Source organism: Eurosta solidaginis, chromosome 4 (assembly GCF_040869045.1).
Source record: "Eurosta solidaginis isolate ZX-2024a chromosome 4, ASM4086904v1, whole genome shotgun sequence".
Classification (NCBI taxonomy): domain Eukaryota; kingdom Metazoa; phylum Arthropoda; class Insecta; order Diptera; family Tephritidae; genus Eurosta; species Eurosta solidaginis.
Window position 1 is genome coordinate 23,254,075 of NC_090322.1, and position 13,696 is coordinate 23,267,770.

At 38.4% G+C, this 13,696-nt stretch overlaps 1 protein-coding gene and 1 non-coding gene across 4 annotated transcripts in view; one reads left to right on the top strand and one right to left on the bottom strand.

Moving 5' to 3' along the window:
* Positions 1 to 13,696, top strand: part of LOC137249306 (uncharacterized) — a 768,906-nt gene that overhangs the window by 324,845 nt on the left and 430,365 nt on the right. The window lies entirely within an intron of this gene.
* On the bottom strand, positions 6,018 to 6,181 carry LOC137251530 (U1 spliceosomal RNA). The gene has a single exon (XR_010953275.1). It is a non-coding gene; the product is annotated as a U1 spliceosomal RNA (small nuclear RNA).

Here is a 13,696-nt window from a genome sequence, read left to right on the forward strand (position 1 = left end):
CAGAGCAGCACGACAATCTAATCACGAATACCGTTGTAGCGAGAATAAACCTAATTCTATTTTTGGGTAGTGACAGTCGCTGGCGTCCTTTTTATTTTGTCATTAAAAAATGAAAAAGAAGTAAAGAACAGATAATAAAAGCTCAGATCAGTACTTTGGGTGTTTTTTAAACATAATTAATTTTTTTTTGTAAATTGTTTGCTATAATTTATATTTGCGGCTCTCGCGTTCAAAGTTATCAAGTAACCAATGCTTGGCAACGGTTGTCGTCAAGCTTTGCTTTAATGTAGTCTGTATACGCCATGTTGAATGTAATCAACCCTAATGCCGCAAATTTTCAATGCCAATATACATACATACATACATATACTAATAAAAATTCCCCATTATTCTTACAAAGCCAACAAATTATGTACTGTTTTTTCTTTAGTTAAGCGGAACACTGCCTATGTTAATATCACTGGTATTGAGAGCAAACAATTATCATTGTTATATTTCCGTTTAGTTTTATATATTTTTTTTTTATAATAATTAATAAATATAAAAAATAAAAATTAAATATGATATCTTCAGGACTCGAACCCACGACATTTAAGTAGCTTGCACAAAATCGTTCCCATTACGCCGCTGCAACTAACATTTGGTTGTTGTCAAATGCTCTATTTGGCAACTGTACAAATCATATTCATTTCTTTTATATTCTGTAAGCAAGGTTGCCACATCATGTTTTCATTTGGGACCAAAATTCATTGAAAAACGGCAAAATCTCCAAATAAAGGACCAAATTTGTTCTGTTTCATGATTAACATAAGGGGATCGAAAAATCGATCAATAATAATAAAATAAACGCTTTACATTTTTCAATGTTTTAAACCGCAATATATGCTGCCGGCGGATTTAGTAATCATGACTTAAATTAAGCAGATATCAAAAAATTAGAAACACGTTTTTTCAACTGCAAAAAAGTGATTTGCAAACTCTACGAGTGCATTTCTGCCCTGAAAAGCTTTTCAATGAAAACGCAAATTGGAAGAGAAACTCGGACTAAAATCTCTTCCGAGGTTATCGCGCCCTGCATTTATTTTTATTTATTTATGCAAATATATTACTAAGATCGAAATATACAACCACTAAAACAAGACCTTTCCGTCTGACAAGTCGTTGTTTTATCTTTTATAAAATCTACCATTATTATTTTTAAGTAATTGGAAGATTATATCGTCGGTCCTATGGAAAACTAAAGGCCCCATTACTGACACTTGTATAGAATTGACTTGACTTGAGAATTGTCACTTACAGTTCTGTTAAATGAACATTGCATGTTACTGATTACTCAAAACTTAGCAACACTTAACCTAACTTAGAAGTCTGTTGAATTTTAAATTTATTTCATAACATTTTATCATTGGCAAGAGGAATTTTATAAAAAAAAATACTTCCAAAAATCAATAACCAAAAAATTAAAATAAGCACCGAAAAGAAAAAAATTTTTTTTAAAAATTCGACACTAGATGTCCCCTGCAAAAATTGTTGGATTACGTGTTCCATTTTCTTCATGTTGGAGTACTCTAACAATACTCCTTTGCAATGCGTTTGGGGACCATCATCAGCCGATCATTGCTCGTTTTTTAAAGACCGTGATCACGACACGATGACGATCGAACAGAGTTGCCAAAAGAAAAATATTGCATACAAATAACTGATAATAAAATTTTACTATAGCGACTCTGATAACATGCGCACTGGTTTTATGTATACATACTATAGTATAGAGAAATATTAGTTTCTTTATTCACGCAGATGCTAAATAACATAAGAATATTCGTAGTAAAAAATATAAAAGTTATATTGCCCATCTTCATTTACTTTCATTTTAAATTAAATTCACTCCGATAATTATTTCCGGCACAATTCCCCTTTAGTACTTTGGCATATGATCCTCTGTGGGTGCTCCATGGAGTACAACAGTGAAAGGACTTTGGAAAGTACTCTCACGTATGTACTCTATGGAATACTCACAAACAAAGCGAGAGTGGATCACCTACTTCTCTCCTAGGACATCGCAATGTTAATTGGAGCACATTTTTTGTATGAATACAGATTAGTTTTGGAACACTCCTATACTCCCAAAGGAATATTCCTTACATTATTTATGGAGTACTCGCGTTTTTTGAAGGTTCTTCATCTTGTATGGGGTGGCTACTACCATGATACAAAAAAGAAGGTAGTTCCACTCAAAATTTTTTGACGTATTTGCGGATTTTTGAAGTTTCATAATGTTTGTTGTTTTGCCAAAAGCGTTACCATACCATTACCATTTAAGCCGAAATTGTGGTTTTTCGAGATGGAAATTTCCTGTAGGATGAAAACGCAATGCTCATCTGAGACAATAATAATATGCTTTAGCGCGATTTATGTGAATATCGATCGATTGAGAATACAGTAAAACATGCAATTTTATTGAAAAATTGTGGATAATGACTATATATAATGATACAGTACTCACAGCTTATTTCGTGCAGCTACAGAACAAAACTGTTGAGCTACATATCCAAAATTGACCACAAATTTTTAATGACATTTAAGACGAGACATTGTGGAAGTGGATTCATGAGGTGTGGACAGTTCCATATTACCCATGCCTGCACAATCCCGGCACAATGTGGATATGTGTTAAAGGTTATTTTGAAATCGATCACGTACACCTAATGCGGCAGTTACTCACGAACGTACGTACCAAAAACGTGTCAGCTGACACGACCTATCTTATGGGTGTGCAATGTAAACGAAAACTCACCGACGTGCAACGCCCGTACGTACGTAGCCCGGAACGTAGAAATCAAAACAATTTTGATTTTTTCCGTAAGAACGTGTCAGCTGATCGCTCTCTCACTAGACTGAGTTGCCTAGTAAACTTTTGTGCGCTAATTTTGGACCGTTTGCAATTTTATGCAAAAACACCTAATTAAAGTTTGAAAAATTGTGAAAATAATTCGAAATAATTATGTAAAAGTGCTGATTATAAATATCTAATCTATTTATACTTATTTAATATGTATTCCGGCCTTTTACAATATCAAAAATTAAATTGGAAAAAGTTGATGTTTCCATAAGCATACATGCAAAATGGTCAATGGCAACAGTGCTTATCTGCAAACAATACACACACAAATATGTTATGTACATGTACACAGACGCACACATTGATTCCTACGGGCTTGAGAGTTCGGTCAAACGTGCTTCGTACGACAACCGTCCTTACGTACGGCACACGTCGGTGGGTACCCGGTTGTCGTACGAAGCACGTTTGACCGAACTCTCAAGCCCGTAGGAATCAATGTGTGCGTCTGTGTACATGTACATTACATATTTGTGTGTGTATTGTTTGCAGATAAGCACTGTTGCCATTGACCATTTTGCATGTATGCTTATGGAAACATCAACTTTTTCCAATTTAATTTTTGATATTGTAAAAGGCCGGAATACTATTAAATAAGTATAAATAGATTAAATATTTATAATCAGCACCTTTACATAATTATTTCGAATTATTTTCACAATTTTTCAAACTTTAATTAGGCGTTTTTGCATAAAATTGCAAACGGTCAAAAATTAGCGCACAAAAGTTTACTAGGCAACTCTGTCTAGTGAGAGAGCGATCAGCTGACACGTTCTTACGGAAAAAATCAAAATTGTTTTGATTTCTACGTTCCGGGCTACGTACGTACGGGCGTTGCACGTCGGTGAGTTTTCGTTTACATTGCACACTCATAAGATAGGTCGTGTCAGCTGACACGTTTTTCTACGTACGTTCGTGAGTAACCACGGCTTAAATCAGGGCAATTTGCAACAAATTGGCTTCTCGTAAGGTTAAAACAAATTTTTGTCAATTGTGCCATCAAAGAAAGTTATTTTGCCAACTCCAGACGCAGCCAAGTAGGCCCAAAACATCATCCACGACCATGATTCAATTACAAGAGGTTTGCTCGACAGACAAATTTTTTGGCAATTCCGGCCATTTTGCTCCCAAATCGAATTGACATCCGTTAAGTGTGTTGTTTCTTTGCGATTTTTTGAAAAATATTAGTAGTAGAAATAGGAAGCAATCAGTTTACAAATACCGGATAAGTACTGAACTGCATAATTCCTTAACCCTTTTTATAATTTTATAGTGAATTTATTAACTATGCCTCGAGCCATTAGTATGACTGAACATTGAACATAGGGGTAATTTTGTGAAAAGTGAGGACACCAAAATATCGTGCACTTTCGTAAACCTATGAATATACGAAACCTAAACCAAATCAAAATTCATCTTTCAACGTCAAAACTTCGACTAGTAAATCGATTCACGCAAAAAAGTCATTAGTAAGTAATGGAGATGCCATAACGAAATGTATTTATTTGGCATGTTAACTTATTCAGGTAAAAGTCTAGAACAGGAGTATACTGCTAATACGCGTCCAAAAATATCGAGGGAGGTGACCTCGGCAACAATAATCCTAAGGCGGAAAAGAAAAATGTTATCACTGTCCGCGGATATTTGCAGTTGAAGTTGGCAATTTTCATGCGATTGTTGTAATGTCTTTGTCCACAGAAAAAGATTTTGTGTACAAAGGGATTTTGCACGCATTTAATTTTGATCTAAACTCATTGGTGGACCGGCCAGGGTAATTTTTTATAAGCTCGGCTGAAGGCCGCCAACGAAACCCGGGGTCATATTTCGGTTTTTCGTCAATATCTTTTGAACGAGTTAAAATTTTTATTTCCGTCTTCGAATTATTGTTATCGATGTCAATACGCGTCTTTTGACACTTCTCTCGATATTTTTGGGCGCGTATTAAAAGTCGACCTTCTGTTCTATTAATTCCGTATGTTCGGAACATTCGTCTCCATTTAAGAATTTGGAGAATCGGTTTGGAATATTTTGTATATACTTATTTGATATATTCGGATCTCGTGAGGTAGTATCAAATGAACGTATTCCGAATATTCTAAATTAACGGTTTGTCCGGAACGCTTTCATGAATACTTAACGGAAGAGCTTTCCGAAATTTCAGAATAAAAAGGTAAATACTCCCTGTGTAGCAGGATCTCACAAAAGCTTAACTCTTCTGTCAAAGTCAAGGTAGGAATATAAAGTTCTAAGACAATAAGCCATTTTCATTTATATTTGTTTTTGTCAGTTCATTGCGGCTCCTGAGTAGCATATCACCCCATGTCGGCTGCCTATTCAAAATCGTGCTATCTCAAAATATTTTTCAAAAATTTCCCAATTCAGGATTTGTCACAAAACCGCCCTATATTAGAGTTAGATTGAAAAACGCTTCATCTCAGAATGTTTTTCATTAACTCCCTCCTATGGCAAAATGCATTGAACTTATACTCATATAGAGTTTTTGAAACAAATTTTGAGATAGTGCATTTTTGAATAAAATTCTAACGTACGGCATTCTTCAAACATTTTCTGAAACGATGACCAAACCAACATAACTTTATCAATTCACGAAATATTTAGTAGAAAACGAGTTATTTCCCCAAAAACTTTTGGCATTTATAAATTTATTATCACTACTAATATACTAACAAGAATACTTTTCTACTACAATTTTCACTTAAGGGGATTGAATTATTCCCCGTTTTCCTTACTTCGTAAAAGCAACCGGTCCAGATTTTTCAATTTGGGAGTGTCAAAGATCTGTCATCATTGGAGAACAAACCTCTAGTAATTGAATCATGATCCACGACTATATCAAACAGTTGCCTTCAAATTTTTATAACACTTTTTTTTTATAACACAAGCTAATATAACTTGTTTTGATGAAATTGTGTCAATTGTTCCGCAAATGTTAAGTGGCTAACGTCACACTAAATGGAAGGAATTATCTCCATTTTTTGCATCATGACCTACACTACCTAAAAACGACCAAAATTGAAAAAGTGGAACAGACCACGAAGCAAACTAAAGTGACAACTGTGCCTGCGCCATATCCAACGCTACAATATTTATTAACAATGTCGGGACGGCGCGAACGCCATTCCCGGCTACCAAAAATTACACGCACGAGTTATTCGCATTAGGAATAATCGCGAAGGTCAACTCGGCCGAAGTGCAATGGCCAAGCCTCGCTCCGGAGGAACCGCCTTCATGATCACGGTAACCTCTACGCCAGGTAAGTATGCTTTCATCAGCTAACAACTAACTATTTCAACGGACTCACGCATAAAATAAATGAGAATTATAGGCAATTTCATTTCAATCTTTGGTCGATGAATGAAATTTTAAAACACTAAAATAAGCAATAAAAAGCGTGTGATGTTTGTAAATATGTACATATGTACGTATTATCTGAATTTGTGTTTTTATAAATATGCGCCATTGTATGTGCTTTTAAATGTGTATGTATGTATGTTCATTTGGGCTTCGTGGTAATGTACTGTATTTGCTGGAAAAACAAGTTGTATGTTTAAGCGATGCACTTGGTCGCATATGATAAAATAATATTCCCTTTTAATTTGTGGGCCTTCAAAGGCGCGTTGTTATTTATTTACGAGTGATAGATATGGGTATTGGATTAGTTTAATAAAAATACATATGTATATGTACATATGTAGGTACATATTTAAATTATTTTCAAAATTTATAAAAAAAAAGTTAAAACTGTGCGAAAACGAATTTGCAGAAGAAGTAGAATATTGAGACCAAGGAGCTCGACTATAGGTATCGATAGGAAAACTGAAGACATTTTAGCTTTCCTAGATTTACCTTTTAGTTGGCCGTATAAGCGTGGTATCCAAGTCACAACCAAACGCTCAAGATTTTCCTCTTGTAGACCAAGTTAAACATTCTGTAACAACTGTTTTTGTTTTATCGGCGTATTGATAAAGGATTCCTGGTTCAAATTCGAGCTCATTACCTATAATAATAGTTTTTATGGTAATTAAACATTTTTGTTTAATTTTTTCTGGAATTATTCCAAATTAAAAAATAATTTTTCAATTATAGAAAAAAGAAAAAAAATTGGAATTATCATCAAAATTATTGTTATAGGCCTTGAGCTCGAATTCGAACCGTAAACATTTCTTATTAGAAAATATGTCGACCTATCTTAAGAGAAATGTCGAAAATTAAAGTTTTGTTAACAAATACATACGTACTTATCTCTGGCGTTCTGTTAATATGGTAAAGATTAGGGTGACCAGATCGTTCGGACGCCAATCCGGGACGCCTGGCTCAAATACCCCCCCCCCCCTTCTACACCCGATGGAGAGATGGAAGGTAAAGGCCTCCCCCCCCAATTTACTAAAATCTGGACATTTCGGGAATATCCGGGACGGCGGGACATTTCATCAAAATTTGGGACATGTCCGGATGAATTTTTCGGTCCATCGCACAAATAATAAATTTTTCACAGTAAATGCCCGCAATTCATCGGACGATAAGATTGAACACGCGCGAATTTATCGGCAGTGAAAAACGACAACAGGCAACAATTCGGTGATCGGTTGAAATGTACACACGCTCATTTAAATACATGTGTCTATTTTTATCGGACGATTACGACCGGCATCGGGCGATCAAAATTGGTGGCTGTGTAAGCGTACTCTAAGCATTTTTTTGAAAATGTTTCGCCAAAACTCATTCACCGAACACATCGTGAACTGCGTTCAGCAAATTTCAAAAGCGAAAAAGTACACTTTTTTGGAGTGCATTTTTTTTAAATGTGAAGCGTTTAAAAAGTTTAGTGCGTCATCTACGCACTTTTAGTAAAGGGTAAGTTCCGCGCTTATGCGCCATCGCTGAAAAGAAGGTTATTTTCCCTACCTAACTCTGTCATATTTAATCCAAAATTATAAGTTCCAAATAAGGGGGTTACCAAGTTTCTTACCAGTATACTTAAACCTTATTCTAGTAAGTTTTTGTCTACGCAACGATTCCCTAAACAAAACTATATTTAAAATCTTTAACAGCGCGTAAAAGATGTAAACTCTAGCTAATCGAAACCTCGAATGTGATGAGCTTAAAAAATTTCTGGTTTTTATACCCATCATATAATTAACTGTCAGTGAAGTTTTAATATTGCAGTATATGTAATGTACGAAATATATGGTAGTTATATATTCTAAATCAAGTCCGATCGCCCCCAATGAAGAACACAATTTTTGTGTAGTAACAATTTAAATGATAATCGTAAAACAACTTAGGGGAAAACTCAAGGGATGGGAAATTGTAGATATGAAATTCTACCTAATTTAACAATGGAAGGAAGCATATGCATTGCATATATTTTAACAAATGAGATCTGGCGACGCGTAAAACCCGTATTTGGTACACCAAGTACCTGCAGGTTGTCAACGACATCCACCGAGATTCCTCTAAATCTCGTCTGTGTCGATAGACGTAACTAAGCAGCGGCACTAATTCAAGCATAATGTAAATAAAATAATTTAAATCAAACTTTTAAGTTAAACGGCTTTATTGAAAACAATACTTACATTAAGTAATAATAATACTGTCACGGATATTACCACCCCTAAGTTATCCCATCACTAAGGCGATGCTAAGCAGTATTTACGTTAATAATCAAATCAAGTATACACATATATAAGGCAGCCCAGAGAGATGTCACACACAGATGCATTTACTTATACGGCTATGTGCGCGCGAGAGACTGTTAACTACAAACATTCACATCAATAATTCAATCTTTATGTATCTACATAAACGAATAAATAATTGCGTCTACACATATGTACGTATACGAGCAGCGGAGCGGCAATGCACAAACACATGCATATATCTTATCTCAGTGGTCACAAGAGAGGGCAATAATTTGTGCACGTAGTTGTGGCTGGCGATTTTGTAGCCGAAACAACTAGTAACTTCTGGAAATCGAAGAGCCTAGAAGTATGCAGCGTAAACTATAAAAGCAGTGCAGGCGAGTAAGAAGTAATTCAGTTTGATTTGAGTTGATCAGCAATTACGACTAAGAAGATATCTAGCGAGCAATACCAGTATTATTTTGATTAGTGGAGTTTCATTTGAGCTATCAGTTTGGTTATTAAGCTATTCGTTGCACAGTTTGAGTGTTATTGTGAAGCATTTTAATAAAGGCCATTTTTCCATTATTCAATATTGGAGTTATTTATTCAACAGTTTAGCGATACGAACCTAGCAAAAGGGGCAAATAAGAGGATTTGCAGCAAATTCGTTACAATTGGTGTCAGAAGAGGAATTGTTGAATAAATTCCGGAGGACAACAAGGACATGGCAAAGTTAAGTGAATTGAAGATCCCGCAACTGAAGAAGGAGTTGGAGAGCCGTGGATTGAATACAAGCGGCGTTAAACTCGAACTTCAGGCACGGCTACGAGAAGCAATGGAAGCAGAAGGAATTGATGTGGAAGAGCATGTCTTTCATCTTGATGGCGAGGAGACAACAAAAATTGAAGAGAAGAACGAAACACCGCAGACGGTTACCAGTACAGATTTGAACATGATTTTAGCTGCAATATCTGCTCAAACATCGACAGTGTCATCTCAACTGGCAGAACAGCAGACATATATGGAATCGCAGGAGAACCGTATAACATCCAAGATGGAAGAACAGAAGACATATATGGCATCACAACTAGAATCGCAGGAGAACCGTATAACATCCAAGATGGAAGAACAGAAGACATATATGGCATCACAACTAGAATCGCAGGAGACACTTTTAACATCCAAGATGGAAGCACAAGAGGCACGTATAACAGAAATATCATCACAAATATCCACAAATATGTCATCACAGCTGGAAGAACAAAAGACATATATGGCAACCCAACTGAAAGAACAAGAGGCACGCATAACAGTACAACTAGAAGCACAAGAGGCGCGTATATCATCAAAACTCGAAGCGCGCATGGACGAAAAAATAATGCAGTTTGAAGAAAAATTCGAGGCAGAGGTGGATGCGTTGAGAGGTCGTATACAGGAATTGCAACTTAATCGGCCGGCTGCTTCAGCGAGTAATACAAAGGTAAAAACTCCATCTTTTGACGGTTCTGTTCCTTTTCAGGTCTTTAAGCTACAGTTTGAGAAGACCGCAGCAGTGAACCAATGGAATGCTGAAGATAAAGTTGCTGCACTGTTCGTGGCATTGAAGGGGCCAGCAGCCGAAATCCTACAGACGATTCCCGAAGGAGAGCGGAACAACTATGAAGCATTGATGGCCGCTGTCGAGAGACGTTACGGAAGCGAGCATAGGAAACAGATATTCCAAATTGAGTTGCAAAACCGTCACCAAAGAGCGAATGAGACTTTGCAGGAGTTTGCCTCGGATGTTGAAAGGTTGGCTCATCTCGCAAATGCGGACGCACCCGTGGAATACACCGAGAGGGTAAAAATCCAGAGTTTTATAAATGGCATACGGGACGTGGAAACGAAGCGAGCTACATACGCAAACCCAAAGCTCACATTTGCTGAAACGGTATCACATGCATTGACTCAGGAAACTGCCTCCCTATTAAGTAAACCAGCATATAAGGCTCATCGTGTAGAAGTAGAAAGGCCAGAATGGGTAGACACAATTTTGGAAGCACTGAAGGGATCACAACAGAAAAATGCCGGAGTTATTAAGTGTTTCAAGTGCGGCAACCCAGGTCATATTGCACGACATTGCAGCACCGGTCCGAATAGCTCCAACAATGTGGGTGGCCGTAAACGCAGAGCTGAAGGAGATGAGCAAATCTCCAAGTCCACTCAATCGTTAAACTAAAGCGAGTCAGCCGCAAGGGGCGGTAGCTGGCTCCCTCAATTGAATGCCCCATAATCTCTATCTCACAAATTGGAAGAAGGTCAAACAATCTTACTGTCGGAGGACATGTGGATGGAAAGGAACGTTTACTGACTGTAGATACGGGTGCATCTCATTCCATCATTCGAGCGGATTTAGTCAACAAGAAGATAACACCATTGCATGGAGCAAGATTGCGTACAGCCACTGGAGAAGACAGCACGGTTCTAGGAGAAGTATCATGTGAAGTCGCAATTGGGAACGTCACGGTAGTACACAATTTTATAGTGGCAGAGATTGTTGATGAAATCATAATTGGAGTGGACTTCTTAATCGACCAGGGCATCAAGATCGACATGCAAAGCAAGACGATGCGATATAAGAACATGGATGTACCACTTAATTTCGGCTACGAGAGAGGCTACAGCAGTAAACGAGTGCTGGTGGAAGAGAGTCAGCGAATACCACCAAAATCCGAAGCAGTCATCTGGGCAAAGGTTGATGGAGATTGTGGGACAAACAAATTGTGGGTTGTCGAAGCAGCAAACAGATCAACACTGAACATACTTGTAGGGAAAACCCTGGCTATGACAAAACAAGATGGACGTGTTCCGGTAAGAGTACTCAATGAGTTCAATTCACCACTCAAACTGACTAAAGGAGCTATTTTGGGAAAATGCCAAGAGGCTGAAGTAATTATTAACTGTGAACAGCTCCAGGAACACGTTTCAGCCAGTAATACTAATCTTTCAAATGACATCACGGCATGGACGCAGGGGCTAGAGGAAGCATATCAGAGTAAGGCAAAACAACTGCTCCTAAAGTACGCGAACATATTTGACCAGGATGGTTCTAAACCAGGCCGCACCAACGTTGTGAAACATCAAATTGACACTGGAGATGCGAGGCCGATCCGTCAAGCTCCACGTAGTGTTCCACTGGCGAAGCGGCAAGTTGTGAGTCAAATTATACAAGAAATGAGCGACAGCGGCGTCATCGAACCATCAGCTAGTCCCTGGAGCTCACCGGTAGTACTTGTAAAGAAGAAGGATGGAAAAATGAGGTTTTGCGTGGACTACCGGAAGTTGAATGACGTTACGAAAAAGGATAGCTACCCATTGCCAAGAATTGACGACACTCTGGACTCGCTCTCTGGTACGAAATGGTTTTCCACACTGGACTTGAAAAGCGGCTACTGGCAAGTGGAGGTAAAGGAAGAAGACAAAGAGAAAACAGCCTTCAGCGTCGGAGATGGTCTTTGGCAATTTACAGTAATGCCCTTTGGACTATGTAATGCACCAGCTACTTTTGAGAGACTCATGGACCAGGTACTGAAAGGACTACATTGGAAAACATGCTTGGTGTACCTGGACGACATCATCGTATTGGGCAAGAACTTTGATGAACATCTTAAGAACTTGGAGGAAGTTTTCCAGAGAATAGCTGGCGCTGGTCTGAAGTTAAGTCCCAAAAAGTGTGCGCTGTTTAAAAAGGAAGTCAATTATTTGGGTCACAAGGTAACGACAGAGGGCATCTGCACTGCGAACGAAAAAATAGAGGCTGTAAAGGATTGGCCAAGACCACAGAACCTACATGAATTGAGAAGTTTTCTTGGGCTGTGCACATATTACCGCCGATTTGTACCAAATTTTTCCAGCGTAGCCCATAGCCTCCATGAGCTTACAAGAAAAAACAAAGCTTTTGAATGGAAGAAGGAGCAAGAAGTGGCTTTCCAAACATTGAAGGAGCGTTTGTGCACTGCCCCAATGTTAGCATATCCGATTCCAGGAGCAACATTTATTCTAGATACAGATGCGAGTGGATATGCTATAGGAGGCGTTTTATCACAACTGGCCGATGGACAGGAGAAGGTAGTTGCATATTACAGCCGTTCGATTGGAAAACCAGAGAGGAACTACTGCGTTACGCGGAGAGAGCTGTTGGCATTGGTAGAGTGCGTCAAACATTTTCACAAATACCTCTACGGCCAGCGATTCCGTGTCAGGACAGATCACGCAGCGTTGAAATGGCTTCTGCAGTTCCGTAATCCGGAAGGACAATTGGCACGGTGGATCGAGCGACTACAAAGCTACGACTTTTCCATTGAGCATCGAAAAGGTAGTACCCATGGAAATGCTGATGCAATGTCACGAAGACCATGTAGTTTGGAATGCAAGCACTGTTCAAAAGCCGAGGCTAAAGAAGACATTATAGATGTCCGGCTAATGAATATAACATGTACAGATGAATGGGACAAGGAACAGCTAAGAAAGTGCCAGCTAGAAGATGCAGATCTGTCACGTGTTATGCAAGGGCTCGAACGAAATGAAAGACCAAACAGAGAAGAGATGTCAGCAGAGAGTCCCATTGCGAAGTCATATTGGGCACAGTGGAACAGTCTAGAATTGATATCCGGTTGCCTTCATCGAGTATGGGAGAGTGAGGATGGTAAATACAAGAATAAACTGATAGTTGTTCCCAGAAAGAGGATTCCTGACGTGCTCAGCGAGCTGCATAATGGTCCAAGCGGAGGTCATCTTGGAATCACGAAGACGCTCGAGAAGATTAAACAGAGATTCTATTGGGTTGGTTGCCGTCAGTCGGTCACTGAGTGGATTGCGAACTGCGAGGTTTGCAGCAGAGCGAAAGGGCCCAGAACACGAAGTCATGGCCAGATGAAGCAATATAACTCAGGTGCGCCATTTGAAAGGATCGCCATGGATGTCGCAGGTCCATTTCCTACTAGTAACCGCGGAAACAAATACGTACTGGTGGTTATGGATTATTTCAGTAAATGGCCAGAGGTATACCCAATCCCAAACCAAGAAGCAGAAACAGTAGCAGAAGTGGTTAAAAACGAATGGGTTGCAAGGTATGGTGTACCAATGGAGTTACATTCTGACCAAGGCAGGAATT